Source organism: Chinchilla lanigera, unplaced genomic scaffold (genome assembly GCF_000276665.1).
Source record: "Chinchilla lanigera isolate Chin_1 unplaced genomic scaffold, ChiLan1.0 scaffold00034, whole genome shotgun sequence".
Lineage (NCBI taxonomy): Eukaryota > Metazoa > Chordata > Mammalia > Rodentia > Chinchillidae > Chinchilla > Chinchilla lanigera.
The window spans coordinates 20483955-20508740 of NW_004955435.1; positions in this window are offsets into that span (position 1 = coordinate 20483955).

Consider the following 24786-nt stretch of genomic DNA (forward strand, 5'->3'; position numbering starts at 1 on the left):
AAAAAAAAAAAAAAAAAAGAGAGCTGGGCAGGTAGCAGCACATTTTCATTTTTATTGTTGTTATTATTATTATTATTACTGCATTTAGTTTGTGTTTATGACATATGATGTTTATATTCATTGTGGGCATTTTGTACATGTACATGATACCTCTTAAATACTTTTATCTCTCCTCCCCTTCCCTGCTCCTTGCCCTTGGTCTTTTGAACCCCTTTTATTTGCAAAACATCTTATCTCCTTGTTTTCTTCTATCAGTCCTTTATTTTACTCTTATTTACGCTTTTCCTTACTCAGATGACAGATATCATGTTCTTATCTGCAGAATAATATTCTGCAGGTGTTATTGTGCAGACCACACTCATAAGTAAAATAAACCAGACTTGCGTGTGTAAACATCACATTGTCTCCCTAGTATAAGGAACTGAAAGAATAAATAAGTTCCAAAAGGTACAGTAGATCTAGTGAAAGGAAAAGAAACCGCTCAAAAGGAAAGAACAAATGGGATGGTAAAAAGAGGAAAGGAGGTGGGGAAAAAGATATGTATATATGCATAGATAGCTAAGATAATTGTACTACTAATCTCTATTTGCTCACTGCAAGGAACAGTTAGTGCTTATATTGATTGATTAATTTTGTGTGCCTGTATCTGGTCATCTGAGCAACTACTTTAAAGATAATAATATGCAATATCATACCCATTGTTAATTTCCTATCATCTTGTTTTGAAATTCTGTATCATTTTTATGTTCTTTTCTCTTTAAAATAAAAAATAATAAAAAATAAAAATAAAAAGAGCCAATGTACAAGGGCTTATCAAAAAAATATAGTGTGCATTTAAATTTTTAAAAATATTACCCTAGTTATCAATCCTTCTCAAACTATTCCCTCTCACTTCAAACACATTTATCTCATCAGTTTTTCCATTTTCTGAAGCACTTCTGGCAGTCCTCTTTCATTACTTTATGAGGTGTGATAAATATATATATATGGTAAATGCTGCTGCTGAGTGCCATCCAATCGAAAGGCAGTCTCATGAAAACATTACAGTGTGTCCTCATCTACCTTATTTACTAGATTTGGCACCCTGAGACTTCTGACTCTTCCCTAAAATCAAAATGATCATGAAAGGAAAAGCTTTGAATCTACTCAGGACATCAAGACAATCACAGCAGTACAAATAAAGCATTCACAAAGGAGGACTTCCAGAACTGCCTCTGAAAGTTACAAGAACAGTGTGCTTGAACTGAGGGGGAATATTTTGAGGGGAATTAATGGCAGTGTATCTTTTACTGTGATAATTTTTAAAAATTGAAGCATTCACTGTGTTTTGTGATCATACATCATATATCAGTGGGTTTTGAACAGTGCTTATTAAGATTCCAAGCTTCCTCATTGGTCCCTCAGAAGCCACAGCTACAAGGGGGCAATAAGGGTAACCTCGAGGGGCAAGTCTCTGGCTCCAAAATGTATTAGACCACAGCATCTGCATTTTCATATCTGCTTTATCTGCTGAGGTTCTAAAGGAAATTTTGTTTGAAACTGTATCTGCTTTTAAAAGCATCCTTAAAATCGCTGACATACATAAAAAGGATACATACAAACATGAATTATTATCATAAGAGAGTAAATTCACAGCCCTTGATGAATATTGAGTGAAAAAGAACATGTATCTGAAATTGGATTTTTGGGTTATGTGTGCACTGCTATTTCTGGAATCCTCTCTTGATCTTCATTATGAGATAATTAAGAATTCATTGCATGTGAGTTTTTATTATACTTAAAACTTGGCTTCTAGTACTACTCTACATAACTTCTGTAAAACCATAGACTTCTGTTGGCTGCATCTCTAAACTAGGTGCTGAGTAGTCGGCGGAAGGCTGCTTCCATCTTCCACCCATCCTAGTTTCATGATGATTCCCCACTCTGCAACCCAGTGGAGTGGGAAGAGGCAATATCCCAGCTGTTCCCCACTGGAGAGACACTATTCTGGAGACTGAAAGCTCTCTCTTGGTCTGGAGTTCCTGTGGGAGAACTTAATTTCCCTTAGTTTTGGTACATTATTTCCTATCATTAGGCCAGATTCTGTTATAAAAGAGAGTACCAGGGACCAGAAGTATGTTTTCTACAGGCAAATCATTAAAGGCTTCTTTCTGATGTGTCTTAATAGGGATCCCAGGAGCTCAGGATCTGAATAGTCTATAGTACTAATCTGCCAAGCAGTAGGGAGTGCGTCAATAAGGGAAAAGTTTCAGATCTGCTTTATTTTTAAAAGAGCACCAATAATCTTGATGAAGTATGTTGACCATAGAAACAGGAGTTGGTTAATTATTTGTTTATAAGAATATCATTAAGTTATGAGACCCTCTTTTTCAGCAATAACTCCAAGACATGCCAGTCAGAAATAGAGGAAACATTTAAGGAAGCTCTTAAATTCTTAATGATCTTAGTCTTTAAAGATTGCAGGGCTTTCAATCAACATCTCTCCAGGCAGAAAATTTTATAGACAATTCACTCTTCCCAAGGTCCATTCCTACCTCCACAGGTGTGTCACACAGCCATTTGTCTCTCCTACAGTGCCTCTTTCTCTAACGCCACTTGGTCATCCAGCCACGACATGGAAGAGCTGCAGATTTTGCCATTTGCATTCACCAAGTAAGAGGGAGGGTTGGGGTAATGTTTTCTAAAGTAGTAACCTCAGTAGCCCCTGGTCACTACAGTAAAATGAGAAAAGGTTCTGGTCACTGAGTTTTGGGTCCCTATACCTTATGTAGTTGCTAGGGAAATTACAGTATCCTCATTTGCCCTAAAGTGAAGTAGGAAAAAGATTCAGAGTCCTGCAGCACCTAGATGAGCTGTAGGATCCCAGCTCCCAACAGCTTGTGTCATAGAGGCTTGGAATAAGGGCAGCTTAAATTAAAGGGCAGGGTAAAAGAACAGAGGCTGTGTTGTCAGACTCACTTGGAAATTTATGGAAACTTACCAAGAGCTCTAGTTGCTCCCTCAGATAGAAAAGGAAAGCAAGAATTACCACACGAGCCCAAAATATGGATGTCCTTGCTTTATCATGGACATTCCGGAGATGTGTTCTGGCAGGCATGCTGCCCCCAACGACTCAAACTCCGAACATTCTTAGAATATTTCTGAGAGCAAAGCCTGAATAAGCTGAATGAGCTCCTTTGCAGTATGAGCTAAGGAGAAAAGAAAAGTTTGTGGAAAGAAAACTATCATTAGCAGAAAATCTATTTGTACAAGGTGCTTTTATAGTGAGCAACTTTAAGGCGCTTGACAACCAGGTGAGTCAGTTATTATTACTTCCCATTTTCTAAATGAGGAAACTGAGAATTAGAAAGGCCAGGCACTGTGCCTAAGGCCACATCACTAATAAGGGATGGAAAGGAGATTTCTTTACTCAGCCACCGCATTCCATTAACCAATTGCTAAATCCTCTTGGTTCTGCCTCTTAAATAAGTTTCAGGTCAGTGTCTTGTTTGCCAACTTTATTACCATAAGGCTACTTCAGGCTCTCATCATTTTATCTTGGCCACTGCAAGGCCATTTTACTGGCCTCCCTACACGTCTCCCTGTTTCTGCTGTTCATTCCCTTTGCTCCATGCTCCACTCCAGGCCTCCATGCCATCCTCCACTTTGGCCATACTTTGCCCTTATAAAATACTGCAGACTGTCTTAGTAACATCTTCTTCCTGTTTGAAGTTCCAACTTAGAACATCAGATGCTTCACATCACAGGCAGGAGTTCTGCCCTCAGAGCAGTACTACAGGCACAAAATCTTCTTAACAGCAATTAACTATCATGATTGGTCTGAAAGGGTGTGTCTGTATTGTCACCCTCTAGGAGCCTTTTGTGGACAGGGAACAAGTCTCTGTTCGTTCATTTACCCCTGGCCCTTACAATGTCTCCTGAATAGTAGACGTCAGTAAGAACTTGTGGAATAACATAAATGAATGAATGAAAAATTTAAAAGTTATTGAATGAAGAAACGAGTAAATGAAACTTCAAGCAAGTTATCTCTGACCCAAAAACTGTACTAATGTGAGACTCTTGAATCATTACTAGAATGTTAGATTTTTTTGTAAACACATAAGGAACATGAAAGATAAATACTGTATAGAGAATACTCTATATGCAAATTTTCAGTTTAAAACAGAAAGGAATATTATTCACTTCAGCTTGCAAAAAGTACATAGAAAAACATGGTAAATTATGTTGATATAATACTTCATAGTTTTCAAATGATCTCATGATCTGTTTTTCATTTGAACTTAATAGCAATCCAATTACAAAGCAAGGGTAGTGTTTATTATCCCCATTTCTCAGAGGAGCAAACTAAGGATCAAAGTCACACATGCCCAAAGTCACACCAAGGCAGAAATAGAACAGAACCCAAGAATTCCCAGTGCAAGCTTGGCACTTTTTCCTCTCTAATGGGTGATCTCTGAGAGCAGACTTTGATCATCCCACAGACAGTGTAAATGCATTATGATTTTCTAGCTCAACATTCTCACAATTTTCTCACACCCTTTCCTGACAATACACAGTCAATTTAAGACCCAGGCACCTTAAGAGGCCAAAATATTGAAGACAGACAAACTTCTTCAAAGTTGGGACTCCATCTCCTTCAACTTTTCTCGATTTTCCTAGCAAACAGTTGACATTATGATGCAGCTGCTCCTGTCTCAAGCTCTAAACTCGCCTTTCAGCCAACTGTGTCCATAGAGGAAAGTAGAGCAAGAATGGCGGAGGGGTGGGGAGACGGAGAAGGAGTGAAGAAAAGTAGAAAGAAGCAGACAGACTGAGGTGCAAGCGGAAGCTCTACTTGCTTTTCCACGTGGACGTCTGACTCAGCACGGTGGGAGACACGTTTTCCTTCTCCATAAATTGTTGTAGTGCCTTTGTTGAAAATCATTTGCTTATACATATAAGTGGACTATTCTGAGGCATTCTATTCGGCCTCAGTGATTTATTTATTTGTTTCTCCTGACGCTGTGCTGTCCTGGTAGTGTAGTTTTATAATAAGTCTTGAAGTCAGGCAGATTAAGTCCTTAAGTCAATTTTGTTTTCTTCGTATTTTCTTGGGGATCCTGAACTCTTTACATATAAATTTTGAGAATTTCTACAAAAGACCCTAGAAGTCAGTAGTACATCTATGTTAGCTCTCCTGTTTATACATACATACACAATTTCCCCTTCTTTCTTTCCTCTTTTCGCTCACCCCAGTTGCTCTTTTCTTTTGAGCATTTTCTTTTCATTTCACAATATCTATCATACCTCCTAATTTTTATTCACTCTTTCAGATTCTTACAATAGTCTGTAACTCTGTATTGTTTGTATTGTTCTTATGCTATTTTGTAAATGGATGTCTGTTTGTTAGTGTTTTCCTTCTTTTATTTTTAAAATAGATTTTAAAAAAGACCCTAGAGTGATTATAATTAGAATTACTTTGACTCTTTCACTCAGTATAATAATTGTCACCTTTGCGCATTGAGTCTTCCAGTCCATAAATACAGTGTATCTATCTATTTATCTAGGTTTTAAAAATGTGTTATAGTTTCCAGTGATCATGCTCCTCTTTTGTTAAATTTATTTCTAAGAATGGTATTTTCTTCTGTCAGTGAAAATTGAGTTATAAGGTTGGGTTTTTTTGTTTGGGTTTTTTTTTTTTTTTTTTGCCATACTGGAGATTGAATGCAGGGCCTCCATACTGAACTATATCCCCAGGACTTTTTTTTTTTTTTTTTTTTTTTTTTTTTCCGACCCAGGGTCTGCTCTCTGTCACTAATTTGTCCAAGCTGGGCTTGAACCTGCAATTCTCTTGCTTCAGCCTCCTACAGTGATGAGATTAAAGGCATGTTCTGCTGTGCCTGGCTTTGGTTTTGACACCTCCTTTCCCCCAGTTTTACCTACTAAGAGCAAGTGTGAATTTACCTTGGACTTCATAAGGTTTAAGTGTCAGAGCCCTTCTTGCAAAGGCCCTTTACAAAATGTTTAGAGGTAGCCTAGTAGTTTTGTATCATTTTCATTGAGCAGGAGCTTCCAAATTTTAAAACTACTAGACTACATGAAATTTAGATCTCTTTTCTGCCTGATGGTATGTTCCTGGTCTGTTTTAGAGCCTCGGTCTTTTTTATCTGTAAATCTGGGATAGTTGTACCGGCCTCCCAAGATTTTTCTATGGTAAAATATACATAAAATTTATTACTTAAACCATTTTAATATTTATAATTCTGTGGCATTCAGCACATAGTGTTGTGCAGCTCTCACCACTGTTTAATTCTAACATGTTTTTGTCACTCCAAAAGAGATCCTACGGCTAATTAAGGAACCACTCCTCCTCTCCTCCACCACCCCTGGCAACCATTAATCTGCTTTCTGTCTCTATGCATTTTACTATTCTGGATATTTCACATAAATCGAATCGTACGATACTGAGAATGTGTCCTTTCATGTCTGGCTTTTTCATTAGCATAACATCTTTAAGGTTCATCCATGTTGTAGCTTGCCTAAGTATTTCCCTTCTTTTTATGTCTGAGTAATAGTCTACTGTAATATACCACGTTTTGTGTAACTGCTCATCTGTTGATGTACATTTGATTCTTTCTATTTTTTTGCCATTATGAATAGTAATGCTATGAATGTTGTCTAGAAGTTTTTGTTTAGACACCTGTTTTCAGTTCTTTGGGGGTATATATCCAGGAATGGAACTGCTAGGTCATATGCTAAGTCTGTGTTTAACTTGTTGAGAAAACATCAAACTGTGTTCTCTCCTGGGGTTATTTTGAGCCAACACATTTGTAAGGCTTTTAGTATAGTGTCTGGCACATAGCAGGAATTTGATAAATCATTGCTGAAAGATATAATTCTGCACAAGTTATCAGCAATATAGTACATCTGCTGCAACATGTGTCATATGTTGGAGGGAACAATTACTTCATTCCGCATTTTTGTATGGAGTGGCTCTATTAGATAACATTCTATGCCGTTTGTTCCAAGCCTTTCCTTACTCCTTCTAGCAAAAGAGGTGTGACTTAAAATCTGGAAGACCAAACTGGGCATGCTCTCGTCAGCCAATTTGCCTCTTCATTTAGTATCTGCATGTTTTTGGGATCATATATTCTAACTTCCTGTACTCTTCCGTGCCATAAAAATTTTAATGGGCACATCCCTCTGTTCAGCACTAAGACTAGCATGCCAGAAAGGTAGGTAAATTTTATCTGGCACATAATACTAAACATGTACACTTGCTAATGGATCTAAACTATCTTCTTAAAACACCTTGTACAGTGATGATTGTATTTGTGATTTATACCTATCTGACTCATTTGTCTTATATAATTGATTCTGTGATTGATAAAGAAGGGGTATTGCTGGGCATAGTTGCACATGCCTGTAATCCCAGCGCTTGGGAGGCTGAGGCAGGAGGATTGCCGGGAGTTCAAAGCCAGCCTGGGCTAGAAAGTGAGTTCAAGGCTAGCTTGAACTGCATGGTGAGACCCTGTCTCAAAAGGCCATAAAAAGAGGGTATTAAAAAGAAAGTGGTCTCTCTCTCCACTAAAAAAAATCTGAAACAACTAGAAAAATAACTGTTTCTACTTCCCAATTCTACTTCGAATCAAAGTAGATTAAAAATACCCTTTAAATTGACATCAAATATAATTTGTGATTACTGCTCTTCTTGAGAATTTTTAATTCTTGGATCTTAGAAAGGTTGGAATTAAAAACAAAGGCTCTGGGTAGTCTATGGTGATGCTGTAGTAAACTTTCATATAGAAAATGCTTTGCAAGCAATTCTTCATTGTAGAGACTTCATTTCAGAGTCCCTATATTTTAAATTACTAACCTTGAGATGGCATTTGTTTTCATTTTTGCACTTAATAGAGCATAACATTATATTCATTCTTTTCTCTGTGGGTTGAATGCAGAATTGATAAGTAGTGTGTGTATTCTCTTTAATTCAATAAACATTTATTGAGCACCTGCTATATGCCAGGCACTGTGCCAGCATTCTGGTGGAGACTAAGATAAGTAACCTTCAGTTTCATATGCAAGGAGCTTTCAGACTAGTGGCAAATGAAGAAAGATAGTTATGTAGGTAAATGCGATGCAAAATTTAGTTGATTTGGCTTTAAATGGGCTTCAACCTTTTGGTTTAGATGATTAAAATCTAATATATCTCACCAAAGGAAATTTAATTCAGAATTTTTATTTCATTATTATTCTAATGCTAGTTATCCTTCTGCCAGACTAAATCCCTTTCTCCCTTTGGAAAATGATACATTTTCTATGGCTAAAAACATCCTTCAGCCTGTTTGACTAGATTACTTGTTTATTTCATCTTTATGAACAAATTCTTTAAGTTACTTAATTGTTTAATATTTTGTCACCACTTTTCAGACATATGGCAGGCAACGTCAGGCTAATGAATGAACAAATAAATGAAAAACAAGATTCAGAACACTTGAACTTTAATTTCATCTCTAATATGTCCCTTGAAAATTCTTCTCCCCAGTGTCACTTCCCAGAAGGTCTGGATCAGAGTGTCTACATTGACAAGTCAAGTAGATTGAAAGGAGTAGAAAATAATGACATCCACAAAATCTGTGTCCAAGAAAACCTAAGTATGAACATATCCTCAAGGACAGCCATAGGTGCATTCAAGGATCTATGAGAGGCCACTATAGCTAAATGATTTAGAGTGGGGCTATGGAGCTGGACTGCTACACCCTGAATTCTGTCTTCTTCCCCTACAAACTGTGTATCCTTGGACAAATAAGGTGACTTGGTTTCCTCATCTGTAAAATGAGAATGAATCATAGTGTCTGCCTCATAGGCTTGTCATGGGGAATAAAAGTGAGTTAATATTCACAATATGCTAGACCAATGTCTGACATGTGGTAAGGACTCTGACACATCAGTTGAAACATAGTCATGACTATAGAATACAGAAAGAGGGAAGAAAAACAGAGCCCCAAAAGGACCCAAAGAAGGCAACATGAGGAGATATGTAATGAAACAAGAGAATGGACATATAAGATAGAAATGAACACAGGCCAGTCTGTAATGCAGAGTGAGGTGGTGACCCCATTGCAGAGTGTGGATAGAAATGGCCAATACCTTTCTGTTTCCTGGTTTGCACAACCTTGTGCAACCCTCTGGGCTCCACTGTGTACCTCTAATTCCTTTCCTGAAAAATAAATGAAAAGCTGTGGACAGTAGTGGATAAATACCAGCATTGTCACTGACCGGCTAAGTGACCTTGGGCAAGTTACTTAACCTCTGGGCCTTGATTTCACCTATTCCATGAGGATACTAATAGTTCTTATTTTATAGATACTGTGAGGTCAGGGAGTGTGTTTAATTCAAGAGGTGTTAAAGTATTACATTGTACATAAAAGCATTTTACAAACTTCATAGCCAAACTCACCAATAAATATAAGGGATTATTATGACCTTCAGACTCATTTACTGCTTTTCATTTAGGCATTGACAAGATCTAAACATTTTCTTTCTGTCTTCATCCAACTGATTTTTGAAACTAATTGAGAATCTCAGTCAGTAAAGAGATTTCATAGCTTCCATCTCTCCTCTCTGTGGGCTGACTTTCTAGCTAATTCTTTCCCTCTGGATAGCTGTAAAAGCAAGAACTACTGCCAGGACAGCTCTTATCAAAATATTTTAGCACTTCTGCATCTGGTCCTGGCCATAAAATAGAAGTGAAGAAACACTTATGTAAAGCTTTCAGAGCTGTGAAGGAAAAAAAGAGAGCTCTTACTTTATTGGCTCTGATTCATATATCTCCAGGACAGCAAGGAAAAAATAACTTAAAGATTTAAACCAAAAAGGCATTCTGTGAAAGAAACTTAAAGATATGACATGAGCACCAGCAACTAAGATAAACAAGAGAGAAAAAAGAGTGAATGTTGTTGAGTGAATTATCTCTCCCCTGGGCACAGTTCAGCTCTATGTACCAAGTAAACTAATGAGCGAGGCCAGTAGGAGAACTCAATGATCCATATGCAAATCAGCTCTCCATGCACTCCTGCCTACCCTGTTCAGTTGCTGGGCTGGCATCAGTGAGGCTCTTAGTCCCAAACCTCTTTTTCTTGTTTTCTTCTGCAACCTAGTTCTTTCTATCTGAGCCTTTCTTACGATCTCCTAGGAAATGGATAACAATGATAGCACTCACTTAGTATTTGTTGGACATTTACATGTTTCAGATACTAGGATATGTAAATAGGATCTAGGATATGTAAATAAGACAAAAGCCCTGAACTCGAGGAGCACTCTGAGTGATAAGCGAGATAACTGCAATACAGTGCAGACAGTGCTAACAGTGGAATACTCTCAATGCACAAATGAGGGGTAAAGGAGGTGGGAAAGACAAAAAACCCTTAACTTGGGTTTCTTATATCAGTTTTCTCCTATAATCCTCATGACATCTCCCATGAGGATTAGCATTTTACACTTTAGGCTCAATGTAACTAAGTAATGTATTCCAGGTCACAAGAGAATGTATACAAATCTGACTCCAAAGCCTCTGCTTTTTCCAGTAAACTTGTGTTAGCATCACTCAGGAGGTCAATGCTGGTGGGGTTCAGAGGAAAGATGAAAAGATTGGTAGAAAACCCTGGGTGAAATTGTGAGCAATTTCATGGCAGAGAGAGAAGAATAGGGAAGAGTGAGGAGAGAGAAATGAAGAAAAAGACAGAAACAGTGATATATTGGAGCCTTCCCTTACTGATTCTCATACCCAAGGATTCAGTTTGCTGATTGTTCTACCCCTGGCATTTTATTCCACCATGGTGGGAGTATACATAAGACAGAAATTGGCAAGTGTTACAATTCAGGGTATTTTTTTCTCCCAGAGAGCCATTTAACTAGCACACTACTGCTGAGAAGGCATGGGAGAAAGCATGGATAGTCCTTGAAGCATTTACAAATAGTAAATTTGTTTTGGGAGAAATTGGAGTCTCGAGTCATACACATCCCATTCGTTGACATGCCTCTATTTTTAGTGAAGCCAAGAACTACACTATAAACTCTGGTGTGTAAATGTTAATGGACTTTCCTCTTTCATGTGCTGTAATAGTCAAGATTCTTAGATTTTAAGCAACAGAAACCAACGTCTCATTCTCTTGAGTGGAAAAGGATATTTATTTCCTCAGGCACCATAGTCAGGAAGTACAGGAAGGGAACTGACCTCCAGGATCTCTGAGAGTGAGAAAGTTCTGTCAGTTGCCAATTCTAGATCTTTTTTCTCCTTCTCTATTTTTTGCCTTTATTTTGGTGTTTGCCTTATTCTGCCCTGTGGCATATAGGGCTTTCTATACAGAAGTAGCAGGGAGGGGAGTCCAGACTGGGAAAGAGAACCAAAAGCCCCAGACACTGCTAAATGTGCATCATTCAATTCCCTCAGAAGAAAGAGACAGCTTCTCCCTGTTAGTACCCAATTCTACCCTAGGCACAGCTGTAGTACTCCTGGCTCAAATCAAATACCCACGTTTGTGCTGATCACTGTGGTCAGATATAAGATAGCCTTATTGGTTAGACTGAAGTGCCTACTCCTGTAGCAGAGCAAGTGAGCTTCTGTTTGGTAGGCTTCCTGGCCTGGGGATGGTGGTTAGAGTTATCAGAATTGGGGAAAGGTATATTATGTGGACTAAACCAAAAGATGTTCCCTGTACCTGTTAAGTTCATCTTCAGAACCAGTAGAGCTCTTTAGGTCACTTTAAATGAGACACTGGGTCTAAATGTGGTAAGAACATACTCATTTCACTTCAGGATTATTCTCCTTCAGTGTTTGTTTTGAATAAAGTTCTAAACGCTTGAAGGCCCTAAGAGCTCTGCCCCTGCCTACATCTCCATCTCTGGCGCCTTTCCTTATTGCTCCTTAGTCCCCACAAGGTCCTTTCCATTTACTCGGTGGACATGGCTTTCTATTTAAAGAAGAGGCCCTTCTTTTCATCTTTCCGTGTGTCAGTTGCTCCTGGCATGCTCATCCTCTAGCTATTACCATTGCCGGCTCCTTCAGAATTCATGTCAAATGTTACCTGTTAGGCAGACTTTCTGTCCCTCCCACACGTAAACTAGCTTCTGCTCTCACCCCCAACAATTTCTCATCATTCTTCCTTATTTCAATTTCACTTGAATTTATCACCATCTCACATTTCTTTCCTCACTGATTTATTTTCTTGTTAATTGACTCTTTACTAAAAGGTATGCTTAATCAGAGCAAGAACCGTGTCTGCCTTTCTCTCTGATGCATTCCGCCACTGAGCACAGTGCACCGTACACAATAGTGCTTAATAAACACCTGTAGAACAACTGCATGAACAGAATTACATGTATTTTGTGCTGTAAGCAGCAGCATGAACCTGAGGCAAGAGCAGAGATTCAGGCTGAGTATAATGTTTCAATTTCCTTTATTCGTCTTCCTCTTGTCTTCTATTCTCATTTCTTCTGCTTTTAAACTACTCAAAAGTAAATGGTCACTTTCCGGCCAAAACTAATTATTCCTTTCCAGTTCATTTTATCTTGATCTTTCTGTTGCACTTGGCACCATGGCCCAACTACTCACTTAATTTTTCTTTCTACTTTGAAGTCTCACAATTCTAGGTTATCTTCTTTCTCTTTCATGCCTCTTCTGACCTTCTTTATCTCTCCTTTGCTGGTTTCACTTCTTTCCACCAATCTTGGGCATCTGGCAAGCTTCAGTCTGTTTTATTTGCATATTTATTGTCATGTGAACACAGATCAGTCCAAAATAAACTTTTAGAAACCCAAAATTTAAAGCAACAAGAAGTAAATAATTCTACCAAAAATAGGAACCAAAATTCACCAGTGCTATGACATAAGCCTAGAGTTATTTTTCTAGGAACTTTACTATCTAAATCATTTATATGTTAACAAGCATAGATTTAAGAATATTACCAAGAAAGTTATCAATCCAGTCACAAGATCTGATTTCAGAAGATATCATCTTAATGTGAAGGAAAAAATAAAAAGATGAAAACAAATATTTATACTTGAAGTTATTTGCCCTGTGAGAAAGACCAGTATTCAGTAAAAGGGAAAGAAATAAGATGACCTAAAAATTCATAATTGTTTAAAATATTTAATATGTAGGGAAATAATAGTATATTGCTAAGTGAAAAATGGAGTACACAAAAAATTTAAATATTATGTAGAAAAAAAAAGGGCAGTCTCATTTATAAGTAATTGCCAGTCATTAGGCATTTTTACACTTTTAAAATATTTTCTCAACTGTTTACAGTAAGTAAATGTGAGTTCATGACACTAATTTCTCAAAAGAATATGTGGTTTTACTTTATTATAAATATCTTATAAATAGTTTTTTGCATGGGTGTTATATTTCTTAAGGCAAATTTTAAAAGCATAATTCTGAATCATTTGCAAAAACTACTTTTTTGTTTGCTTTTGTAATTTTTAAAAAAACAAAACATGCTAAAAGTTCAGCAGAACTACACCGATATAGAAGTCAGGGGCATCAGTTCTCACAATGAGAGGTGAGATAGCTGTACACTAAGAAGTTGTCCTTTCCTTGTCCAGGCAGGAGAAAGAAGTAGCATCATGTCTAGAATCACCTTTTACATTTCCATTGGTGAGCCTGGGCCTCATTTAATTAGTGAAGAAGACTGTCAGTAGTGGTTTACTGAGTTTTATAGGCAACCTTCTATATGAGAAAACAACTGAAATTACAGATGATGGGATGGACACTTAACAGATAAGAAGAGCTGATATATAGAAAATGGGATGCTGATTCGTAAGCTGAAATGCATAATTGAATTATTAGAGGCAATCAGTAAGTCATTACATCCACTAATGAAATAAAATACAAATTACATAGGTAACACAGTTCAGGGACTATAAGCTATGAGGATAGTGTAGAATAATAAAGAACAACAGCTAATTTAATTGACCATTCCATTTTTGTTGAGAACTGCGTGGCAATCATTTACATAAAAAAACTGTATTTTGTACAAAACACACATTAATCATTACAGGTATTTTCTTCAGTAAAATGTTTTCATTCTGTTATCATATTTTCATTTCTTAGGGTTTTAATATTAAAAGTAAGCATTATCTCTGAGCCTTAATTCTTTCAGCTGTCAAATAAGGGTATTGGAGGAGTGTTTTTAGTAATTTATACATGGAAATGGAGCTATAAGATTTTTACAAATGTTTTATTGTATTCCGTGGAAGTTGATGTTGACATAAAACTGATTAGCATCTACATTCTTCTGTTCCAATTTTTGTTAATGTAACAGGCTTATTGATCTTACTGATAAGTTTTATAGTAGGCAAAGATTATACATTTGAACTTAAAAAAATAAATTCACTTCAGTGTTCCAACATTGATTTACTTGTTGCGTAGACTTTGACTTTAGATTTTGTTGGGAAAACATGGCTTTACTAATTAAACAACAACAAAGTTTGAAAACTATTGAGATAAAAGAGTTCTAACAATGTACTCGGCACTCAATTTCTGATAAACACAAAGGGCAGACCAAGCTTCTAATTCCAAAAAGTATTAGATTCAGGCCTTGCCCTCAGCTGGCTTATCACCTTCAAATAATGTCCTTGAAGGACCAGGGCCCATTCTTCCATTCTTCTTTTCACTTTTGAAAAATCACTCAAAGCATCTAATGGTTTCTTTGCACTTTTAAAAATGTCTCACCAGGCAAGAAATCCAAGTTATATCATTAAATTAAAAAGGAAGCCTGCAATAAAATATGACTACTTCCTTCCTATTTTATAAAAGTCTATAGCAAAATTCAAACAGGTAAATGTCAAAAACAGGTTATATTGTTTTTAAGGAAGCATGAGGCACTATTGGAAGCACTTCATATATACTAACGTATATACTAAGTCATGCTTTGCTCACAATCATTAAGTGAGGGAGACAATATGTTCTTCATTTTACAGATGTGATGCACAGCAATGAATTACAAAACTTTCTTGAGAGGGCTGGGGATATAGCTCAGTGGCATAAGTGCCTGCCTGGCAAGCACAAGGTCCTGAGTTTGATCCCCAGTACCGCAGGAAAAAAAAACTTTCTTGAGGTCAAATGCATGGAAAAATTTCTGAAAGTGTATCCTAAAAGTTGTAAAACTGTGAATGATGTTTACTCTTTTGTCTATATGTAATTTCTATAAAGAATTTTTATTTCTTGTGACGCAAAATGATAGGCAAGACCATCAGAATTCTCATGCTCACTTCCTCATGCTCTTATTTGGACACCGTAGTGGAGGCCTCAGGGTCACAGACTGAGCTCTGTTTGGGAATGGATCAAAGATCAGTTAGGACATGCAGGTTTTTCTCTGCTCTTTGTAATATGGAATGGTAGCAATTCAACTGTCAGGAAGCAAGTATGATAAAACATCCATGGTGAGAACATTTGCTCTTACAGGATGCCTCTGGTTTACTAAATTTGAGGCTTCAATCTGCTCTAAGAGGCGAGATCCACTCCGTGAGCATCAAGTCCTGGATGAGCTGGGCTTGCAGCAATGTATTCATCCACTTGGCTTCATGAGAATCAGGGGTCTGGCGCCAGCTCATGCTGGTATTGTATTGAACTGCTTATTTTTCATTTGTGTTGTTAATCTACTCTAAGTTTCTGTTTAATTTCCCCAGTGAGGTTGTAAAGTCCTGGATGGCAGTGTTGTTTTGGGAAATACTTCTACATTTTTTTCCCAGAATGCACTAAACACAGAAAGTGTTTTGAAAGTGGAATGAATGTACATATATATATATATATATATATATATATTTGTAATATATATTCATACATATATTTGTAATATAATTCATATATATTTGTAATATATTCATATATATGTTAGATTTTGGCAATTTGATGTGTTTGTTTTTATTTTAGACCAATGAAAGCAGCACATTGATAATTAAGTTGATGTCTTCAAGATAGTATCCCATTCAAAAAAGATGACTTGCTTATGCATTCTAAACACAGCAACAAAAAACCCTGGAGCCTGGGTTATGTCAAGTTACAGTGCAATGCTGTAAGCTGCCTTTGAGGACCTGAACTGCAAAGGTAGAATCCACTAATGCATATTAAATAAACAACAGAAGAATCTTCTCTTTACCATGCCTTGCCTTTCTTTGCTTTATTTTGTCTTCCCTTCCTGTTATTTCCTTTCACCATCTTTTTATGAAGTTAGTCCTAAATCCATTACATGGGGCAAAGCAAGTTAGACATCCATTCACATAGGTGTCCTAGTGTGGTATGTTAGAACTCAAATAGAATACAGGTTTTGTTAAGGAAAAGAGGGCAGCAATCATAATGAAAGGCTAGCTATGCATAGGGGAATTGATCAAGCAAATAAATACATTAAAAATAATGGGCCAGCTTTCTCACTCTTGCAGAAAAGAGGTAAAAATAAGCAAAGGGAAAAATTAGAATGGATATTGTGATGTTGAACTGATGCTAGGAGTGTCAGTGTAAACTCATGCAATTCAGTAGATATACATAGATATGGAAATAAATTTAGATATAAAGGTTTTATGTATATCTATGCTGACACACATGTGTATGTATATATGCATACACTCTATAATACTCCTGAGCTAGTTTTTTTACTTTGTAATATTTTCAACCCCACATTTGTTTATTTTTGTGTGCAGCATGAAGTGGGGTGCCGCATTTTTTTGAGCAAATTGTCAGCCAATTTCCCCAACACTATTTATTGAATAATTCATCTCTCCTCATTGATCTGAGATACTTCTATTACCATATAGTATGCTGACTGCAAACATCTTAGAAAAGCAACTTTGATCATCTCATTAGTGATGGAGCAATGCTGACACTTCTCTGTTTCCTCTGCTCTGACACATTGGGCATCACTGGGACCTATTTCCAACTGAGCATCCAAAAACATCTTAAACTCTGTGCTTCCCAATCTCAACTGCTCCTGTTTGTCTTGAATTCCAGACCTCAGAAAACAACATCATTTCAGCCTATAGCCTTACTGTGCACCAGTCTCTCAACTGTCTTTGACCTGCATTCCCCTTTCAATACTCAATCCCTTCCCTCTCTCTGGAATTCCCCAGTTTAAGAAGTCATAATTTGAGCTATTACAACTTCCTTTAAACTTTGACCCTTTACAGTCTACCTTTCCCACTGATTCCTGAGTAATAATAAAAATAATAAGTAAATATAATCATATGATCCTGTCCTCATGACTCTGGAACTCAAAACTTTCTTATTTGTATATTGTCTTAAATAACACAGCAGACTTTGCAAGGTCACTGTGGCTGACTTTCTCTGGCTGCTCTTTCTTCGACTTAGTGTGTGCTGCCATCATTCACACTAAGCTCCAGTCGAAGGAAGCACCAAATAATTCAATTCTGTTCCTTATTTTCTGTCCTGGAAAGCTGCCCCTTTTCCCCTTCATCAGAAAAGCTATCTTTTAAGGTCCCACTAAACCATAGCCCTGTTCCATGAACTGTCTCCTCAGTCCTCTAGTTGGAATTCATCACTGGCTGCCTATCTTCAAAGCATTTTCTTTGTGTTGTATTGTACTACATATTTTATGTAGTATAAGTGCTACACATCTTGGTTTTCAGATCTAGATTTTAATCCACAATGGCAGAACTACATCTTTGTTACCACTAACCCCAGCCCATAACAAGCTAGTAGTTTTAGTCCACTTATTCTGACATCTTGCTAAGTACCTTTCTCTTCCTTCCTTCCTTCCTTCCTTCCTTCCTTCCTTCCTTCCTTCCTTCCTTCCTTCTTTCCTTCCTGCCTGCCTGCCTGCCTGCCTGCCTGCCTTCCACTCTGATTTATTCTCTTCTTCCCTTTTTTCCTCCCTGCCTTTCATCCTTTCTTCTTTCAATTCTGGTTTAATATCCAGCAATACATACCAGGCAGTAATCTAACACTTGGAAAACTGTATTTATCCACACAAAGTCCTTGTCTTATATATTCTATGAGGATTCATATTTAATCCTATGAGATACCCTAAGACATAAAGGGTTGTCCCTTAATAAATTATTCCTCAAGGGTGCCACATATTTGATAAGTGCTAGAATTGGAATTCAAACTCAGGTCTGTGTAATATCACTTGTTCTTATGTTAAAATATTTGTGAATTGAAAAGAAGTTTGATACCACAAGAGTATTAAATAAGTACCTCTTTAGTACTTAACAGAGAGGAAAATGATTATGTGTCACTGTTACAAGAAGCCAGAACTCCCTTCGCTATCTCCAAATTCTTGAGAAGTTAATGTAGACACTGAGTCTTACACTGAAGTTGGATCTTTAATTCTAAATTTAATTCTGACTGGGCTAATATTTCTTTATTACAGAAAATGATAAGAAATGGAAACAAATTGAGATAGATGCAATTATATATTTTGTTCTTAAACCCTAAAAAAAATGGAGCTGGGGATATAGTTTAGTGGCACAAGTGCCTGCCTGGCAAGCACAAGGTCCTGAGTTTGATTCCCACTACAAAAAAAAAAAAAAAAAAAAACCAAAACCACACAAGGTTAGATGGTGCTGTCTTCATTTTCACAAATAGAAAAGCAGATCCAGTGGCTTAAATGACTGTCCACAATCGCATGTCTTCTTTGGCATTGTTTTCACTAGAAATTTTAAAGGTCACATACAGAATTTATATAAATTGAATCATATTTAAAATGTATTTACATTTAAATAAAAAAGAGAATTTGCTATATAAAAGATTCCTTCAACTCCTAGATTAATTCAATAAATGGTAATGGAAGGTACTAACTTGTTATTTTGAGCTTTAAAAAAGACAAGTAAAACTAAATTGAATCATATTTAAAATGTATTTACATTTAAATAAAGAAGAGAAGTTGCTATATAAAAGATTCCTTCAACTCCTAGATTAATTCAATAAATGACAATGGAAGCTACTAACTTGTTATTTTGAGTTTTAAAAAAGACAAGTAAAACTGGAGGATGGATAGAGAGAAGGTGGTTCACAGGTACAGGTGTGCATTCAGAATGACACAGAGGAATAACTTCTAATGTTTAATAGAGTAGGATAACTATAGTTGGCAATAACTAATCGAGTATTTTAAAGTAACTAGTTAAAAGGATTTTTCCTTTTCTCCATATAAAGATTGATATATGTCTGTGGTATTAGATATGCTAATTGTCCTGATATGATCATTGTATATGGTGTGCAGGTATTAAAATGTCACATTTTAGCCCTTAAATATGTCCAATTACCATGTGATCATTAAAATTACAAATGTATTTTTTGAAAACTGGATCCTTATTTTATGTAATGTACCAAAATAACTTCTAGATGGATCAAAATTTACAAAACATGAAAATATGAAATCACAGACATCCTAGAAGAACACATGGATACATATTTTTTAAATCCTAGGATGGGCAAGACTTTTAAAAATATAATACAGAATTCAGAATTTATAAATCAAAAGACTACATTTGATTATGAAATGTATAGAATTTCAGTCCCTTAAAAATGGGCAAAAACAATAGTAACAACAAAAAATGGAGAAAAATGTTTTCTTTGATTCTAGACTGCCTTGGGTTTAAAGCCAAATTTCTGTTGATAGCATAGGACTAAACAGTCTGCCTGAATATTGATTGACAGAGATCTTGCTTAAAAAATACAAGGGATAATAGCCATTGAATGAATCAGAAATAAAATTAAGGATCAATTTTCCATATGCTGAACTGTGTGTTTCCTGCTAGTCTCGATGTACAACTAATTCAAAGGTTAGTAGCTGGGGGTTTACTGTAGAGAAATATCTAATGCATTAATGTGAGGCTTCAAGGTTGCGAAAGTTAAGATTTGGCTTCTTAGACCAAGAGTGTTGATTTGATGAATCTGAGTGACTGAATCCCTAGAGCTCTCTGTCACGCTCTTTTGAAACTATGTTTCAGACACCCTAAACAGGAAATACGAGAAGGAAAATGCAAGTGAAATTTATGTGATTCCTGGTGAAACTAGTTTGTTTTCTTAGCAACGTAGTTCTGTTTTTAAGAGATATTTGGCCAAAATGAAGCTACAACCAGGTTTATATGAGTTCCTTAGCAAAATAATGGAAAATGTATCAGTTTAAAAACATGAAGGACTGGGGCTGGGGATTTAGCTCAGCGGCAAAAAGCGCCTGCCTGGCAAGCGCAAGGTCGTGAGTTCGGTTCCCGGTACAGGAGAAAAACAAAACAAAACAAAAAAATAAAAATAAAAAAATAAAAAATAAAAACATGAAGGACTGATTCAGAGATCTGTAGGGGAATTGCTATGTATCTATGTTTCATTCTTACTTGTAAAGTGCTTATCCTCCATTATTTCTCAGGCGTGACAAATATGATCTTATTGGTAGTGAGCAATTGATATTTTTAGAACTGCTTTTATTCTCCATAGTCATTGTTACAGTATTTTAATGAGACTTTTGAATAATAATAAAAATTTGCAGTTGAAAGATTAGTGTTTAGAAATTCTATTAACCCATTCTAGCCCAGTTATTCTTGCTTTGTGAGAGATTGTTAGTGACAATCTATGTTGCTGTGACCAAATACCTGAGAATACCAATTTACAGAAGAAGTTTGTTTTAGTGCACCGTGTCAGAGGTGCCAATCCATGGTGACTTGGCCCCATTGTTCTGGCTCCATGGTAAAGGAATATATGATGGCAGAAGAGCATGAGGGAGCAAAGCTTCTCACTTTTCACTCCATGGCAGAGAAAAGCAAAGAAAGAAGGAGACAGAGAGGAAGGATCCAGGGGCCAGATATAGTCCCCAAAATCACGCCTCTATGATTCACACAACTAGGCCCCAACTTCTACTTCTGTCACCTCCCAATAAAATCATCAAATTATAATTTCATATGTGAGCTAAACTATTTAATGAAGTTAAAGCCTTGATGATACAAACATTTCCTACAAATCCCACTAGCTGGCAACCAAACCTTCAGCACATGAGTTTCCAGGAGCATTTCAAATTCAAACCTTAATGTTTCAGCCCTGGCTACCTGTCAGGGCTTGTATCTAGATGTCCCTCATGTGATCATGGGTGGGGCTTTTTAGAGGTGGCTGTATCTAGGATGTATGATACTAGGATTAAGAATGTGATACTGGGATTAATGGTACAGTGCTAGGATTAAGGATGCCCCACCTTAAGTGTACATATGAGCTACAGAATACGAGGGACAGAAAGGGCTGCTGTCACTACTTGCTGCTTGCTACTTCACTGCTAGCTATCATCTGCCTGTCCTCTTTTGTCATGGAGCAGTTCTTTTCTGTGATACCCCTCTGCCATGCCACCCTGCCTTAAGTTACAATAAACCTTTCCTTCTTTAATGGGTATTTTGTCTCAGCAATGAGAAAAGTAACTATGACACTACCAAAGCTTCATGCCCATCTTATAAGGTAAAATACATTCAGTCCATCTCTAAGAGTTTCCAAAGTTTCAACAATTCTAGCATTGCTCAAAACTCCATGTCCAAAGCCTCTGAGACATAAGGCAAACTGTGAGGCCCTGTAAATATAGAAAATCAAGTTACATACTCCCAAAAGATTTTGACACAGAGTAAATATTCCCATTCCAGAAGAGAGGAATAAAGGCATAAAAAGCAGGGATGTGACCAATGCAAGACAGAATCATAGCAAGGCAAACATTAAATCATACAGTTCTATGTCTGATATTGAGGGCACGTAGTGGGGTGACATAGTTTCCAGGGACTCATTCCTTAGATGATTTTGCAGGCATACAGAATGCAAGGGTGATGAAGTTATACAGGATACGAAGACTTCCACAAAGGACATACAGGAATAATCCTGCTCAAGTTTCTCCTGCAAACCAATTCCAAATTCTTCTGCCCTATCTAATCAGATATAGTTATAGCAATGACAGCACTTCTTGGTACCAATTTTATATGTTTGTCAGGATTTTTTTGTTTCATTGGGTCATTCTAGCACAGGAATTCCCAAGCTTTTGTTCATGTCTTGAGATGTTATATGAGTCTGAATTTAAAGATGACAGATTAGTTTATCTGGTGGTGAAAATTTCAAGTCAGCACAGCCTTCAGACGGTAGCATGAGTATTACCGGCTGGTTTTAGCCAGATTTACAGTGAGAATGGGAGCAAAATGCTTAGCATAAGGATTCAAAAAACTTGCAATTCAACTAGCTTAAAAAGTCCATTTAAAGTTGGGGCCAATAAAGGTGTGACTGAAGAAATTAGCCTCATTAAAAAGTAGCCAAGTATTTTGCCCTGTAACAATAGGAAAGAAACCTTGAAACCATCTCAGGAATTTGCCATACCCCACCTATCAAAGGTTGAAGGCTACAAACATGTAAACTCCTTTGAAAAACTTTGCTTTGAGAAGAGAGCATCTGGGTTCCCTGCTCCCATAAAAGTGCCAAAGAATTTAAAAAAAAAAAATACTGAAGAAATTTTTCCCTTACCATGCATTGCAGTTTTTAGACCTCCAGGTCCTCAGGAGCTAGTGCTGCTATGGCTGAATAGGGACTGGTACTGCTTGTTCTGCTGGAAGAACTTGGCATTATCCACATGGTGCTGATTTTTCAGGCATACAGAATGCAAGAGTTAAGGGTCATGGAGTCTTCCATAAAGATTTCAGAGGAAGGTCTAACATGACAGACAGTGTGTGAAAGGGCCAGAACCTCTGTGGGTTGCCTCTGAGAGGACAACGCGTGAGGTATAGTGAAGCCAAAGTTGCAGTGAAGTTAGAAGAAGTTAGAAATGCTGTAAATGTGTAATATCTGCAGAGGACAGTTGCAGGCAGTAAACAGAGCCAGCCCAAAAGTGTAGACATGTAGGGCACAATCAGCAATTCTCCTGGGATGGGACTGCCCACTACGTGCTCCCTGTACCAGACGTGGAGCTATAGGCTTAATTCTTGCCTTACTGTTATCTGTCTTGCTTTGGTGCTAGCCCTGCTTTCTATGCCCCCATTCTTTTCTTTTGGAATGAGGGTCTTTATTCTGTGCTGATGTCTCTTGGAGTATGTAACTTGTTCTTTTTATTTTTGCAAGGCCTCACAACTTGCCTTTTTTTTTCACTAAACTGGTACTACTGATGATATAGGAATGTTCTAGTACCTCCAAATGATACAAGGGAAATATTATAACTCCCAACCTGCGAGATGTCTGATGCAATGAGTTTGTGTTTCCCAAAATCAAAGAATGAATTCTGAGGAACAACAGAGGTTAGGAGTAGGAAATTTTAGTGAGGGAAAGATAGCTCCTGCCTGAGAAGGGTGAGGGGGACCTGGAAAGTGGGTTGCCCATGAGCATACTTCTCAAAGGAAGTGCTATAGAGCAAAATACAAGGTGGGTACAGAGTTACAAGGTGGACATAAAATGGGACAGAACTGTGGTCAACCAATAAAATTACAAATATAGTCGCTTAGATAATACTGATCCAATAGGGAAGCAAGTCATGTAGCAAGGGTGCATGGAAAGAATAAGGACCTTTCCTGGAAGGAATGCGTCAGGAGGTCTTGGTCACCCACCCAGGTGACTAATGCCTATTTAGAATATCGATCATTATTGTTTATCCCTTGGGGAAGTATGTAGGTGTAGTTACTCTATCTTTATCTTGAGGCAGTGGCCTTCAACAAATGTACCTCCAGCCACAGTTTAAATGTGTTCTTATTTTCTGCACTGACTTATTTGAGGGCCTGGTTCTGTCTAACTGCCTGTAATATTTCTACCTAACTTAGCTGTCTATAATAATGAGACTTGGAGAACTCTTAGAGAAGAACTGAATGTATTTTGCGTTACGAGATGGATGTGAGCTTTTGGGGACCAGGGGCAGAATAGTATGGTTTACATATGATGTGTTCCCCCAAAGACTTATGTGTTTAAGGCTTGGTCCACAATATAGCAATATTCAGAGATTGAGTTTAAAAATGTGATTAAATCATGAGGGCCTGGATGTCATCAATGGCTTTACTCACTGATGTGTTTATAATTGAATATAATATTGGAAATTGGTGGTAACTGTAGGAGGTGGGATCTAGTTGGAAGAAGTACATTGCTAAGGCCATGCTCTGGAAGGGTATATCTCATTTTTAGCAACCTCTTCCCCTCTCTCTCTGCCTCCTGTCTACCATGAAGTGAGCCATTTTCCTCTACCACATGCTTGCTGCCATGGTATTCTACCTTACCATAAGCCCAGAAGCAATGGAGCCAAGTAACCACGGACTGAAATTTTTGAAACTGTAAGCCAAAATAAATCTTTCCTGTGCTAATTTGTTATTCTCAGGTAGTTTGTGACAGTGGGAAAAAGATAAAATAAACTGGCTAATATACCTTACAAGAGCAAAAAAGTGAGTTGAAAAGGCAGTACAATAAAAAAGCTACAAGAGGGCTGGGCTGTAGTTCAGTAGTAGAACACTTGCTTGGCATATGAGAGGACCTGGTTTTGATTACCAAAACTAAAAGCAAACAAAATGATTTTCCCACTTCCAAAATATAACTGAGCTGTCATAGTACAAGGATGAGACATGAAATAAGAGGCAATGAGAGCAAGATGGATCACCATACCAGCAACTTGCAATAAAAGTCAAGAGAGATAAATTCCCAAACAAACCTTAGCAAAGTTTTGAGTGCCAGCCTTATTATCAACCCAAAGAGGATGTACACAAACATTCACAGTTATTCATTGAAACAGTCCAAGAGTGGAACTCTGGAAAGAATAGACTTAGAGCAAATCAGCCAGGGGATGGGAGGAGGGCAGATGGAGTTTTCTCAGTGCACAC